We start from the raw sequence: 14,407 nt of genomic DNA on the forward strand, positions 1-14,407 counted from the left end.
TGGGTTGTTATTACACATTATGTCACAATACTTATGCCTATTCTCTCTTATTTTACAAGGTTTACATAAAAGAGGGAGAATGCCGACAGCTGGGATTCTAGGCTGGAAAAGGAGCAAATATTAGAGACCTATTCTGCACAGCTCCAAAAGTCCTGAAACTTCACGGAAGACGTTTTCAGAATATATAAAAAATACTGAGCACAAGAGGTTCACCAGGGGGCCACACCCTGCCCACGAGGGTGGGGGCGCCCCTACCTCGTGGGCCCGCTGGTGGCCCTCCGATGGCCATCTTCTGCTATATGGAGTCTTTCGATGAGGAAAAAAATCAGAAGCCATCTCCTCGGATGAAACTCCGCCGCCACGAGGTGGAACCTTGGCGGATCCAATCTAGGGCTCCGGCAGAGCTGTTCTGCGGGGGAAACTTCCCTCTGGGAGAGGGGAATCATCGCCATCGTCATCACCAACGCTCCTCTCATCGGGAGAGGGCAATCTCCATCAACATATTCACCAGCACCATCTCCTCTCAAAACCCTACTTCATCTCTTGTATCCAATTCTTGTCTCCAAGTCCGGGATTGATACTAGTAGGTTGCTAGTAGTGTTAATTACTCCTTGTAGTTGATGCTAGTTGGTTTATTTGGTGGAAGATCATATGTTCAGATCCTATATGCATATTAATACCCCTCTGATTATGAACATGAATATGCTTTGTGAGTAGTTACGTTTGTTCCTGAGGACATGGGACAAGTCTTGCTATTAGTAGTCATGTGAATTTGGTATTTGTTCGATATTTTGATGAGATGTATGTTGTCTCTCCTCTAGTGGTGTTATGTGAACGTCGACTACATGACACTTCACCATTATTTGGGCCTAGAGGAAGGCATTGGGAAGTAATAAGTAGATGATGGGTTGCTAGAGTGGCAGAAGCTTAAACCCTAGTTTATGCGTTGCTTCGTAAGGGGCTGATTTGGATCCATATGTTTCATGCTATGGTTAGGTTTACCTTAATACTTTTGTTGTAGTTGCAGATGCTTGCAATAGAGGTTAATCATAAGTGGGATGCTTGTCCAAGTAAGGACAGTACCCAAGCACCGGTCCACCCACATACCAAATTATCAAAGTACCGAACGCGAACCATATGAACGTGATGAAAACTAGCTTGACGATATTCCCATGTGTCCTCGGGAGCGCTTTTATCTATATAAGAGTTTGTCCAGGTTTGTCCTTTGCTACAAAAAGGATTGGGCCACCTTGCTGCACTTTATTTAATTTTGTTACTTGTTGCTCGTTACAAATTATCCTATCACAAAACTATCTGTTACCACTTGTTTCAGTACTTGCAGAGAATACCTTGCTGGAAACCGCTTATCATTTCCTTCTGCTCCTTATTGGGTTCGACACTCTTACTTATCGTAAGGACTACGATAGATCCCCTATACTTGTGGGTCATCAAAAGCACCAATGTCGGTGTCAAAACCGGCGGATCTCGGGTAGGGGTCTCGAACTGTGCGTTTATGGCGGATGGTAATGTAACACCCCAGACGTAATTTACCTTATCTGTATCCCAACTCTTGCCGTTTCTGGCACTAAGTTATTTTATTTTCCTCGGGTTCGGGTTTTTGTCTCCGTGTGTTGTTGCCTTTGTCATGCATCTCATATCATGTCATCATGTGCATTGCATTTGCATACGTGTTCGTCTCATGCATCCGAGCATTTTCCCCATTGTCCGTTTTGCATTCCGGCGCTCCTATCTCCTTCGGTGCCCCTTTCTACCTCTTTTCCTGTGTGGGGATTAAACATTTCCGGATTGGACCGAGACTTGCCATGCAGCCTTGGTTTACCACCGGTAGACCGCCTGTCAAGTTTCGTGACATTTGGACTTCGTTTGATACTCCAACGGTTAAACGAGGGACCGAGAAGGCCTTGTTTGTGTTGCAGCCCAACACCCTTCCAATTTGGCCCAAACCCCACCAAAAACCCTTCCATCATCTAGAGCATTCGATCACGATGGCGTGGTCGCAAACCCTGCTCAATTTGGAGCCTCCTAGCTCCTCCTACCTATAAAAAGGTCTCTCCCTCAAAATTCCCGGATCCCCTCCTTCCAAAACCCTAAAAATCGCCCCGCCGCCACCGGACGAATCCCGCCGCCGCGCCCGCGCCAATCAGCACGCGACACGTGGCAACCACCGCCCGCCGCCGCCGCGGCCTGCGGGAGCCCGCAACAGGCCCCCGCGGCCCAGATCCGCTCCGCCGCCGCCCACCTTCATCTCCCCCGACGCTGCTCCAGCCCCGTCGCCTTCACTCGCCGCGCCGCCGCCTACCTCCCTCGCCGGCGGGCGCCTCCACCTCGCCGCTGCGGGATGCCGGGCCACCGCCACCTCTTCCTCGCCGCCGCCTCAACGCCAGCGCCGCCCGGCCGTGCCTCCCCTCCTCACCGACCGTGCCTCGCCGCCCCGGGTCAACGCCGGTGCCCCCCCCAAGCTCCTCTGGCGAACCTCGGGAGGCGTGCTCCGGCGAACAGTACCGCCAGATCTGGAACCCCTAGATCCACTAGGGTTGACTTTCCCCTCTCCCCTTATTTTCTTGCAATCTTCATCATGTCGTATCTCTACATCCATAGCTCCGATTTGCGCGTGTAGCATATCAAAATGTTCGTCTCAACGAGTACATCATTTCATCTCATTGCATCATTTTCATTTGAGCTCATCTTGATGCCCGAAATGCTGTTGGAAGAGGGCTATGTGATGAATTTGGCAGATCTGTTTCAGCAAATAGTTATTTGTCATTTTTGCCATGTTTAATGTGTGCATGCTATGATCCTGAGCTCTACATGAGTTTTGTTATATGCCATGCCATCTTTACAGAGGTGCTTACCATGTATTTTTGTGACATTTGTGGTGACTAGCACAAGCTTGCAAAGTAGCGTAATCGGTAATGCTGATTTCAGGGACTTAGAATTTCACTAAGTCCTTGTCCTGATTTTGTCGTTATGCCATATGTTCATGTTATTTCCTAGTGATCCGTGCCTATTTTGAGGATGATCAGTAAGGATGATTTGTTAAAATTGTGGTGCTCCATCCACCCATGTATTTGTTTTCATTTGTGGAGCAACCTAGCTTGAGTCAATCGAGCTCTACTTTTGCTATATCGTGAATCCTGGCAGATTGTTGACATGTTTAGCGATTTTGCCGATGATGTTGCTATTGATCCGTGCATGCTATGTTATTGTTCTTGCCATGTCTAGCTCCTATGCCATGTCTTCTTGATGGGTGTATGCTTAGTTTGTCATGCCATGCTCTAGAGTGAGTGCATCGAGCTTGTAAACATGCCTACTCGTTAACTGATTTGCATGCTCCAGTTTTTCACTAAGTCTGAAATCTGTTTATGTTTTTGCCATGTTCACATGCTTGCAATTGTATTTTCTGATCCCTTTTGGCTCAAGGTCACTAAGCGATTTTTGTTAAGTGCTTTGAGTATCTTGATGCCATGCCTTACTTTGCCATGTTAAGTTCCTGTAGCATGTAGTTTTCATGCTCTAAAGTGTGCTTCCTGATGATAAATTCCAGACTTGTGTTAATTTCACTAAGTCTAAAACCTGTTATCATTTGCATTTTTGCCATGCTTGTTTGAACCTGTTAATGGATGAATTAGCCGTAGCTCAGTGTTCATCTTTTGTCAAGCATCATGAGTGGATCCCTGCCATGTATTTTGTTGTCATGTTTGAGTGTTGTAGCATATTTATCTTGATGCATTTAGTTGGTCACTTGCTGATTATCGCAGACCGGTGACATATTTGTTTTGCTTGCCATTTCCAAACCGTGCATCCGATTCCGGTGATCTCTATATCGATTTCAACCGAAATCACCTCACTTTTCCAGTAGAACTCTTGTATTTCCAAGTTGAGGCCAGGTTCAATCATTCCTTGTCAAATCTTGTCTATGCATCACATATCGCATCCCGCATAGCATACCATGTTTGCATCATGTTGTTTGAGCATTGCACGTGGTTGATTGTGTTCCGTTTGCTTGTTGTTCTTGTTTGAGTAGAGCCGGGAGACGAGTTCGTGAACGAGGAGCCTGTTGAGTTCGCTTACGAGGATCAAGTCAACTCTGACAATTTTGCAGGCAAGATGATCATACCCTCGAAATCACTTCTATCTTTGCTTGCTAGATGCTCGCTCTTTTGATATGCCTATGCTACGATACCTACCACTTGCTTATCATGCCTCCCAATTTGCCATGTCAACCCTCTAACCCACCATGTCCTAGCAAACCGTTGATTGGCTATGTTACCGCTTTGCTCAGCCCCTCTTATAGCGTTGCTAGTTGCAGGTGAAGATTGGAGATCGTTCCTTGTTGGAACATTGTCTATTGTTGGGATATCACCTTATTACATTGTTATCTTAATGCATCTATATACTTGGTAAAGGGTGGAAGGCTCGGCCTTTTGCCTAGTGTTTTGTTCCACTCTTGCCGCCCTAATTTCCGTCATATCGGCGTTATGTTCCCGGATTTTGCGTTCCTTACGCGGTTGGGTTATAATGGGAACCCCTTGACAGTTAGCCTTGAATAAAACTCCTCCAACAATGCCCAACCTTGGTTTTACCATTTGCCACCTAGCCTGTTTTTTCCCTTGGGTTTCCGGAGCCCAAGGGTCATCTTTATTTAAACCCCCCGGGCCAGTGCTCCTCTGAGTGTTGGTCCACATCGTCAGCAGCCGGTGGCCACCAGGGGCAACTCTGGGCTAGCCTACCGGAAGTTTGGACAATCTGAGTGTGCCCTGATAACGAGATATGTGCAGCTCCTATCGGGATTTGTCGGCACATTCGGGCGGTGTTGCTGGACTTGTTTTACCATTGTCGAGGATGTCTTGTAACCGGGATGCCGAGTCTGATCAGAATGTCTTGGGAGAAGGAATATCCTTCGTTGACCATGAGAGCTTGTGATAGGCTAAGTTGGGACTCCCCTGTAGGGATTTGAACTTTCCGTGCCCGCGGTTATGGGCAGATGGGAATTTGTTAATGTCCAGTTGTAGATAACATGAAACTTAACTTAATTAAAATGAATCAACCATGTATGTAACCGTGATGGTCTCTTCTCGGCGGAGTCCGGGAAGTGAACATGGTGTTGGAGTAATGCTTGACGTAGGTTGTTCTAGGATCACTTCTTGATCATAGTTGTTTGTCCGTGCTTTGCCTTCTCTTCTCGCTCTCTTTTGTGAATAGGTTAGCCACCATATATGCTAGTCGCTTGCTGCAGCTCAACATCATACCTTGCCTTACCTATAAGCTTAAATAGTCTTGATCGCGAGGGTGCGAGATTGCTGAGTCCCCATGACTCACAGTTTACTTCCAAACCAGATGCAGGGACCGATGATACCGCTCCAGACGATGCGCTTGAGCTCAAGTGGGAGTTCGATGAAGACTCTCGCCTTTACTATGTGTCTTTCCCAGATGATCAGTAGTGGTGCCCAGTTGGGGCGATCGGGGACCGTGTCGCATGTGGGGGTTGATCTTTATTTTGGTACCGTAGTCGAACCATGAGTGTATTGGATGATTGTAATGTTATTCATGTATTTGTGTGACGTGGCGAGTGTAAGCCAACTATGTACCTTTTCCCCTTTTATCTATATACATGGGTTGTTGTGAAGATTACCTTACTTGTGACATTGCTTTCAATGCGGTTATGCCTCTAAGTCGTGCTTCGACACATAGGAGATATAGCCGCATCGAGGGCGTTACAGGTAACAGGAGGCGGGGGACACAATGTTTACCCAGGTTTGGGCCCTCTCGATGGAGGTAATACCCTACTTCCTGCTTGATTGATCTTGATGATATGAGTATTACAAGAGTTGATCTACCACGAGATTGAAGAGGCTAAACCCTAGAAGCTAGCCTATGATTATGATTCTTGTTGTCCTACAGACGAAATCCTCCGGTTTATATAGACACGGAGGGGGCTAGGGTTACACAGAGTCGGTTACAAGGGAGGAGATCTACATATCTGAATTGCCAAGCTTGCCTTCCACGCAAAGGAGAGTCCCATCTGGACACGGGACGAAGTCTTCAATCTTGTATCTTCATAGTCCAACGGTCCGGCCAAAGTATATAGTCCGGTTGTCCGAGGACCCCCTAATCCAGGACTCCCTCAACCACTACTATCATATTACTTTGCTACTAAATACTTTGCTGCAGATATTAAGTTTCCAGGTGTGGTTGAATTGACAACTCAGCTGCTAATACTTGAGAATATTCTTTGGCTCCCCTTGTGTCGAATCAATAAATTTGGGTCGAATACTGTACCCTCAAAAACTGTTGCGATCCCCTATACTTGTGGGTTATCAAATGCCCAGAGAAATTATGCTACCACTGAAAAAGAATTTTTAGCAGTTGTTTTTGCTTGTGATAAGTTCAGACCTTATATTGTTGATTCTAAAGTAACTATTCACACTGATCATGCTGCTATTAAATACCTTATGGAAAAGAAAGATGCTAAACCTAGACTTATTAGATGGGTTCTCTTGCTACAAGAATTTGATTTGCATATTATTGATAGAAAGGGAGCTGAGAACCCCGTTGCAGACAATTTGTCTAGGTTAGAGAATGTTCTTGATGACCCACTACCTATTGATGATAGCTTTCCTGATGAACAATTAAATGTCATAAATGCTTCTCGTACTGCTCCATGGTATGTTGATTATGCTAATTATATTGTTGCTAAGTTTATACCACCTAGTTTCACATACCAGCAGAAGAAAAAGTTCTTCTACGATTTAAGGCATTACTTCTGGGATGACCCACATCTTTATAAAGAAGGAGTAAATGGTGTTATTAGACGTTGTGTACCTAAGCATGAACAGGAACAGATCCTACGCAAGTGTCACTCCGAAGCCTATGGAGGACACCATGCTGGAGATAGAACTGCACATAAGGTATTGCAATCCAGTTTTTATTGGCCTACTCTCTTCAAGGATGCTCGTAAGTTTGTCTTATCTTGTGATGAATGTCAAAGAATTGGTAATATTAGTAGACGTCAAGAAATGCCTATGAATTATTCACTTGTTATTGAACTATTTGACGTTTGGGGCTTTGATTATATGGGACCTTTTTCTTCCTCTAATGGGTATACACATATTTTAGTTGCTGTTGATTACGTTACTAAGTGGGTAGAAGCTATTCCAACTAGTAGTGTTGATCATAACACCTCTATTAAGATGCTTAAAGAAGTTATTTTTCCGAGGTTTGGAGTCCCTAGATATTTAATGACTGATGGTGGTTCACATTTTATTCATGGTGCTTTTCGTAAAATGCTTGCTAAGTATGATGTTAATCATAGAATTGCATCTCCTTATCACCCACAGTCTAGTAGTCAAGTAGAATTGAGTAATAGAGAGCTCAAATTAATTTTGCAAAAGACTATTAACAGATCCAGGAAGAATTGGTCCAAGAAACTTGATGATGCATTATGGGCCTATAGAACTGCATATAAAAATCCTATGGGTATGTCTCCGTATAAAATGGTTTATGGTAAAGCATGTCACTTACCTCTTGAACTAGAACATAAGGCATATTGGGCCATTAAAGAGCTCAACTATGATTTCAAACTTGCCGGTGAGAAGAGGCTATTTGACATTAGCTCACTTGATGAATGGAGAACCCAAGCCTATGAAAATGCCAAGCTGTTCAAAGAAAAAGTTAAAAGATGGCATGACAAAAGGATACAAAAGCGTGGGTTTAATGTAGGTGATTATGTATTGCTATACAACTCTTGTTTAAGATTTTTTGCAGGCAAACTTCTCTCTAAATGGGAAGGTCCTTACGTTATTGAGGAGTTCTATCGTTCCGGTGCCATAAAAATCAACAACTTCGAAGGCACAAATCCGAGGGTGGTGAATGGCCAAAGAATCAAACATTATATCTCAGGTAATCCTATAAATGTTGAAACTAATGTTATTGAAACCGTAACCCCGAAGGAATACATAAGGGACACTTTCCGGAATGTTTCAGACTCCGAAAAGGAATAGGTACGTGGTACGGTAAGTAAACCGACTCCAAAACAGTTCTAATGGCAATATTTCTCCGTTTTGGAATATATAAGAAAATAGAAAAATAAGAAGTAGTTCGGGAAGGACACGAGGCTTCCACGAGGGTGGAGGGAGCGCCCTACCCCCTGGGCACGCCCCCCTGCCTCGTGGGCACCTCGTGCGCTCTCCGGACTCCATTTTCTTGCACAATACGTATTTTGGTCGGTAAAATTCATTATATAATCTCCCGAAGGTTTTGACCACCGTATCACGCAAATATCTCATGTCTTTGTTTTGAGCTGTTTTTTCTGACATATCTAGGTCGCCATGGCGTCTCCAAGTGCCCCCAAGGACAAGTTCTTCAAGAAGGTCATCAACCCCTACCTCGCGGAGGTGCTGCAACACCCTCAAACCATTGAGATGCGTGAGGGGTTGCTGCATGATACGTCTCCAACATATCTATAATTTTTGATTGCTCCATGCTATATTATCTTCTGTTTTGCACATTATTGGGCTTTATTATCCACTTTTATATTACTTTTGGGACTAACCTATTGACCCAGAGCCCAGTGCCAGTTCCTGTTTTTTCCCTTGTTTCAGTGTTTCGAAGAAAAGGAATATCAAACAGAGTCGAAACGGAATGAAACCTTCTGGAGAAGTTATTTTTGGAAGGAAAGCAACCCGGGAGACTTGGATTCCACGTCAAGAAATCAAGGAGGAAGCCACGAGGTAGGGGCGCACCCACCCCCCTAGGGCACGCCCTCCACCCTCGTGGGCCCCTCGTGGCTCCCCAAACGTACCTCTTCCTCCTATATATCTCCATATACCCTAAAACGATTGGGGAACAGAATAGATCGGGAGTTCCGCCACCAGAAGTCTTTGTAGCCACCGAAAACCAATCTAGACCTGTTCCGGCACCCTGCCAGAGGGGGAAATCCCTCTCTGGTGGCCATCTTCATCATCCGGTGCTCTCCATGACGAGGAGGGAGTAGTTCTCCCTCGGGGCTGAGGGTATGTACCAGTAGCTATGTGTTTGATCTCTCTCTCTCTCTCTCGTGTTCTTGAGGTGATACGATCTTGATGTATCGCGAGCTTTGCTATTATAGTTGGATCTTATGATGTTTCTCCCCCTCTACTCTCTTGTAATGAATTGAGTTTTCCCTTTGAAGTTATCTTATCGGATTGAGTCTTTAAGGATTTGAGAACACTTGATGTATGTCTTGCGTGGGATACCTGTGGTGACAATGGGGTATTCTATTGATCCACTTGATGTATGTTTTGGTGATCAACTTGCGGGTTCCGCCCATGAACCTATGCATAGGGGTTGGCACACGTTTTCGTCTTGACTCTCCAGTAGAAATTTTGGGGCACTCTTTCAAGTACTTTTGTTGGTTCGAATAGATGAATCTGAGATTGTGTGATGCATATCGTATAATCATACTCACGGATACTTGAGGTGACATGGGAGTATCTAGGTGACATTAGGGTTTTGGTTGATTTGTGTCTTAAGGTGTTATTCTAGTACGAACTCTAGGATTGTTTGTGACACTTATAGGAATAGCCCAATGGATTGATTGGAAAGAATAACTTTGAGGTGGTTTCGTACCCTACCATAATCTCTTCGTTTGTTCTCCGCTATTAGTGACTTTGGGGTGACTCTTTGTTGCATGTTGAGGGATAGTTATGTGATCCAATTATGTTATTGTTGTTGAGAGGACTTGCACTAGTGAAAGTATATATGAACCCTAGGCCTTGTTTCAACGCATTGCAATACCGTTTACGCTCACTTTTATCATTAGTTACCTTGCTGTTTTTATATTTTTAGATTACAAAAACCTTTATCTACTATCCATATACCACTTGTATCACCATCTCTTCGCCGAACTAGTGCACCTATACAATTTACCATTGTATTGGGTGTGTTGGGGACACAAGAGACTCTTTGTTATTTGGTTGCAGGGTTGCTTGAGAGAGACCATCTTCATCCTATGCCTCCTACGGATTGATAAACCTTAGGTCGTCCACTTGAGGGAAATTTGCTACTGTCCTACAAACCTCTGCACTTGGAGGCCCAACAGCGTCTACAAGAAGAAGGTTGTGTAGTAGACATCACTGCACATCCGCGATGCTGAGGGACCAAAGAAGACCAGAAGCGTGGAGGCAAGACTCGAAGCAATGGAGCAACAAGTTTTCATGTGCCGGGAGATGGTGGAACGTGGACTCGACACCAACCACCTAATGATCATGGAGTACACCAATACCACCAAGCTAGAAGCCAAGAACATTGTGGAGGCCATCTTCAAGCTTCACGAGAAAATCGAGCGCCTCCAAGCCCAGATCTATGACCTGCAAAACCAAAACTGTGAGTATGAATATAGATTTGAGAGGATGAGTTTGGCTGCAGATTTGAGGATCCCGGAGACTCGATCATCCTTCTATGATGGTGAGCCTATGCCATGGAAGATGGACGACAAGCCTACATCATCAACAAAACCATCATCTTCTTCACCAGCAAAGGAGACATAAACACATGGGTATGGGCACTCCCCTTGGCAACTGCCAAGCTTGGGGGAATGCCCCGGTATCGTATCACCATCACATCTTTTATCTTTACCGTTTTTCTTAGTTTGATCCTTTTGGTTATATCTTGATCTAGTAGAATAAAGTTTTAGTATGATCTAGTTGTGAGTTTTGCTTTATGATCCCTCTATGTAATCGAGTCCGTGAGCTATATAATAAAGATTAGTGTTGAGTCAAGAGCTTGATTATCTTGCTATGATCTTGAGGGAATAAAATAAAAGAGAAGAAATAAAGAGATCATAGGGATCTTATGGAGAGTAGTGAGCTCACATATAAAGAGTATGATGAATAAAAGTTGTTGAGAGTTGACAAATATAGTTTTGGTCATCGTTGCAATTAATAGGAAGTAATAAAGAACGAGAGGTCTTCACATATAAATACACTATCTTGGACATCTTTTATGATTGTGAGCACTCATTAAAATATGACATGCTAAATAGTTGGTGTTGGACAAGGAAGACAACGTAATGGGTTATGTTTTCTTACATCTGAGATAAATTATATTGTCATGGATCATCCAACATGTTGATCTTGCCTTTCCCTCTCATGCTAGCCAATTCTTTGCACCAAGTAGAAATACTACTTGTGCTTCCAAATACCCTTAAAACCAGTTTTGCCATGAGAGTCCACCATATCTACCTATGGATTGAGTAAGATCCTTCAAGTAAGTTATCATTGGTGCAAGCAATAAAAATTGCTCTCTAAATATGTATGACTTATTAGTGTGGGAGAAAATAAGCTTTATACGATCTTGTGATGTGGAAGAAATAAAAGCGATGGACTGCATAATAAAGGTCCATATCACAAGTGGCAATATAAAGTGACGTTCTTTCGCATTAAGATTTTGTGCATCCAACCCTGAAAGCGCATGACAACCTCTGCTTTCCTCTACGAAGGGCCTATCTTTTACTTTTATCTTCTACCTTATGCAAGAGTCATGGTGATATTCACCTTTCCTTTTTACATTTTATCCTTTGGCAAGCACAATGTGTTGGAAAGATCCATATATTTATAGCTAATTGGATGTGAGTTTTCATGAACTATTATTGTTGACATTACCCTTGAGGTAAAATGTTGGGAGGCAAAACTATAAGCCCCTATCTTTCTCTGTGTCCGATTAAAACTCCATAACCATAAATATTGTGTGAGTGTTAGCAATTGTGAAAGACTAAATGATAGTTGAGTATGTGGACTTGCTGAAAAGCTCTTATATTGACTCTTTCCTATGTTATGATAAATTGCAATTGCTTCAATGACTGAGATTAGAGTTTGTTAGTTTTCAATGAAGTTTATGATTCATACTTGAAATTGTGATTGAATTGTTACTTTAGCATAAGAGATCATATGACAATAATTATATAAGTTGTTGTTCTAAGAATGATCATGATGCCCTCATGCCCGTATTTTATTTTTATCGACACCTCTATCTATAAACATGTGGACATATTTTTCGATTTCGGCTTTCGCTTGAGGACAAGCGAGGTCTAAGCTTGGGGGAGTTGATACGTCCATTTTGCATCATGCTTTTATATCGATATTTATTGCATTATGGGATGTTATTACACATTATGTTATAATACTTATGCCTATTCTCTCTTATTTTACAAGGTTTACATAAAGAGGGAGAATGCCGGCAGCTAGAATTCTAGGCTAGAAAATGAGCAAATGTTAGAGACCTATTCTGCACAACTCCAAAAGTCCTGAAACTCCACGGAAGTTATTTTTGGAAGTAATAAAAAATACTGAGCGAAGAAAATACCAGAGGGGGCCCACACCCTGGCCACGAGGGTGGGGGGCGTGCCCTACCCCCTGGGCGTGCCCCCCTGCCTCGTGGGCCCCCTGGTGGCCCTTCGGTGCCCATCTTCTGCTATATGAAGTCTTTTGTCCGAGAAAAAAAATCATAAGCAAGCTTTCGAGATGAAACTCCGCGGCCACGAGGCGGAACCTTGGCGGAACCAATCTAGGGCTCTGGCGGAGCTGTTCTTCCAGGGACACTTCCCTCCGGAAGGGGGAAATCATCGACATCGTCATCACCAACGCTCCTCTCATCGGGAGGGGCCCAATCTCCATCAACATCTTCACCAGCACCATCTCATCTCAAACCCTAGTTCATCTCTTGTATCCAATCTTTGTATCCAAACCTCAGATTGGTACCTATGGGTTGCTAGTAGTGTTGATTACTCCTTGTAGTTGATGCTAGTTGGTTTACTTGGTGGAAGATCATATCTTCAGATCCATTATGCATATTAATACCCCTATGATTATGAACATGAATATGATTTGTGAGTAGTTACGTTTGTTCCTGAGGACATGGGAGAAGTCTTGCTATTAGTAGTCATGTGAATTTGGTATTCGTTCAATATTTTGATGAGATGTATGTTGTCATCCCTCTAATGGTGTCATGTGAACGTCGACTACATGACACTTCACCATTGTTTGGGCCTAGAGGGAGGCATTGGGAAGTAATAAGTAGATGATGGGTTGCTAGAGTGACAGAAGCTTAAACCCTAGTTTATGCGTTGATTCGTAAGGGGCTGATTTGGATCCATATGTTTCATGCTATGGTTAGGTTTACCTTAATACTTCTGTTGTAGTTGCGGATGCTTGCAATAGGGGTTAACCATAAGTGGGATACTTGTCCAAGTAAGGGCAGCACCCAAGCACCGGTCCACCCACATATCAAATTATCAAAGTACCGAACGTGAATCATATGAGCGTGATGAAAACTAGCTTGACGATAATTCTCATGTGTCCTCGGGAGCGCTTTCCTTCATATAAGAGTTTGTCTAGGCTTGTCCTTTGCTACAAAAAGGATTGGGCCATCTTGCTGCACCTTGTTTACTTTTATTACTTGTTGCTCGTTACCAATTACCTTATCACAGAAACTATCTGTTACTGACAATTTCAGTGCTTGCAGAGAATACCTTGCTGAAAACCACTTATCATTTCCTTCTGCTCCTCATTGGGTTCGACACTCTTACTTATCGAAAAGGCTACGATAGATCCCCTATACTTGTGGGTCATCAATCTCTTGTTTCTCCTTGATCTATAATATATCATGCATTAGCGAGATTGCTTTCTCAACTTTCTTATGACATCTATGCGTATGACACAAACAAGGGAGACCATTTGAGTGCGATGTTATGGCGCCTAACACCATGGTCATTGACCACAACTTAATCACAAGTGAATCTTGTGTGGACAAATTATGGCAAATTTCTTTGATTCTACATGGAATAACGGTATGTTCATATTAATTTCATGTTTGGAGTCTCCCATTCGCAAAACACACCACCCAACATCACTCTGAGATCAGCAAGATCGTGTGACTTCCACGAGGCTCCAACTTCTAGCACCACCTCCGTTCACCCAGTTCCTTGCTTATTTGGCTAGTCATTGTCACCTTGGGAGGGGTTCCAACCTTTGTTTACTAGTATATATACTAGCTTTGCCTTTGAATAACTTGTCTTATCATGTGGTGTAGTTGTCGTTCATCTCCATATGGGCACCCTCCCCATTGAATAAATTGCCCTTTTAGATTTGTCATGTTTCGCCTTGCCAACAGCCTTGTTGCCCCTTCTTGGTGGGTCCATATCTCCTCCTTTCCTCCTCTAAAGCTTAGTTGAGTGTATTCTCCACCAAAGACTACAACTCTGTCATTGTCAACATGAATGTATGCTACCGGTCACTTGTCTTGCATGACCTAGGTGGATATTTCTTGTCAACATGGTTGCCTCTCTTCGACATCCTTTCAAAAGTCTGCAAGCTCTATGTGGGAGTCCTAGAAGGCCCTCACTCTCGGGCTG

The sequence above is a fragment of the Triticum aestivum genome, chromosome 3A, assembly GCF_018294505.1.
Source record: "Triticum aestivum cultivar Chinese Spring chromosome 3A, IWGSC CS RefSeq v2.1, whole genome shotgun sequence".
NCBI lineage: Eukaryota > Viridiplantae > Streptophyta > Magnoliopsida > Poales > Poaceae > Triticum > Triticum aestivum.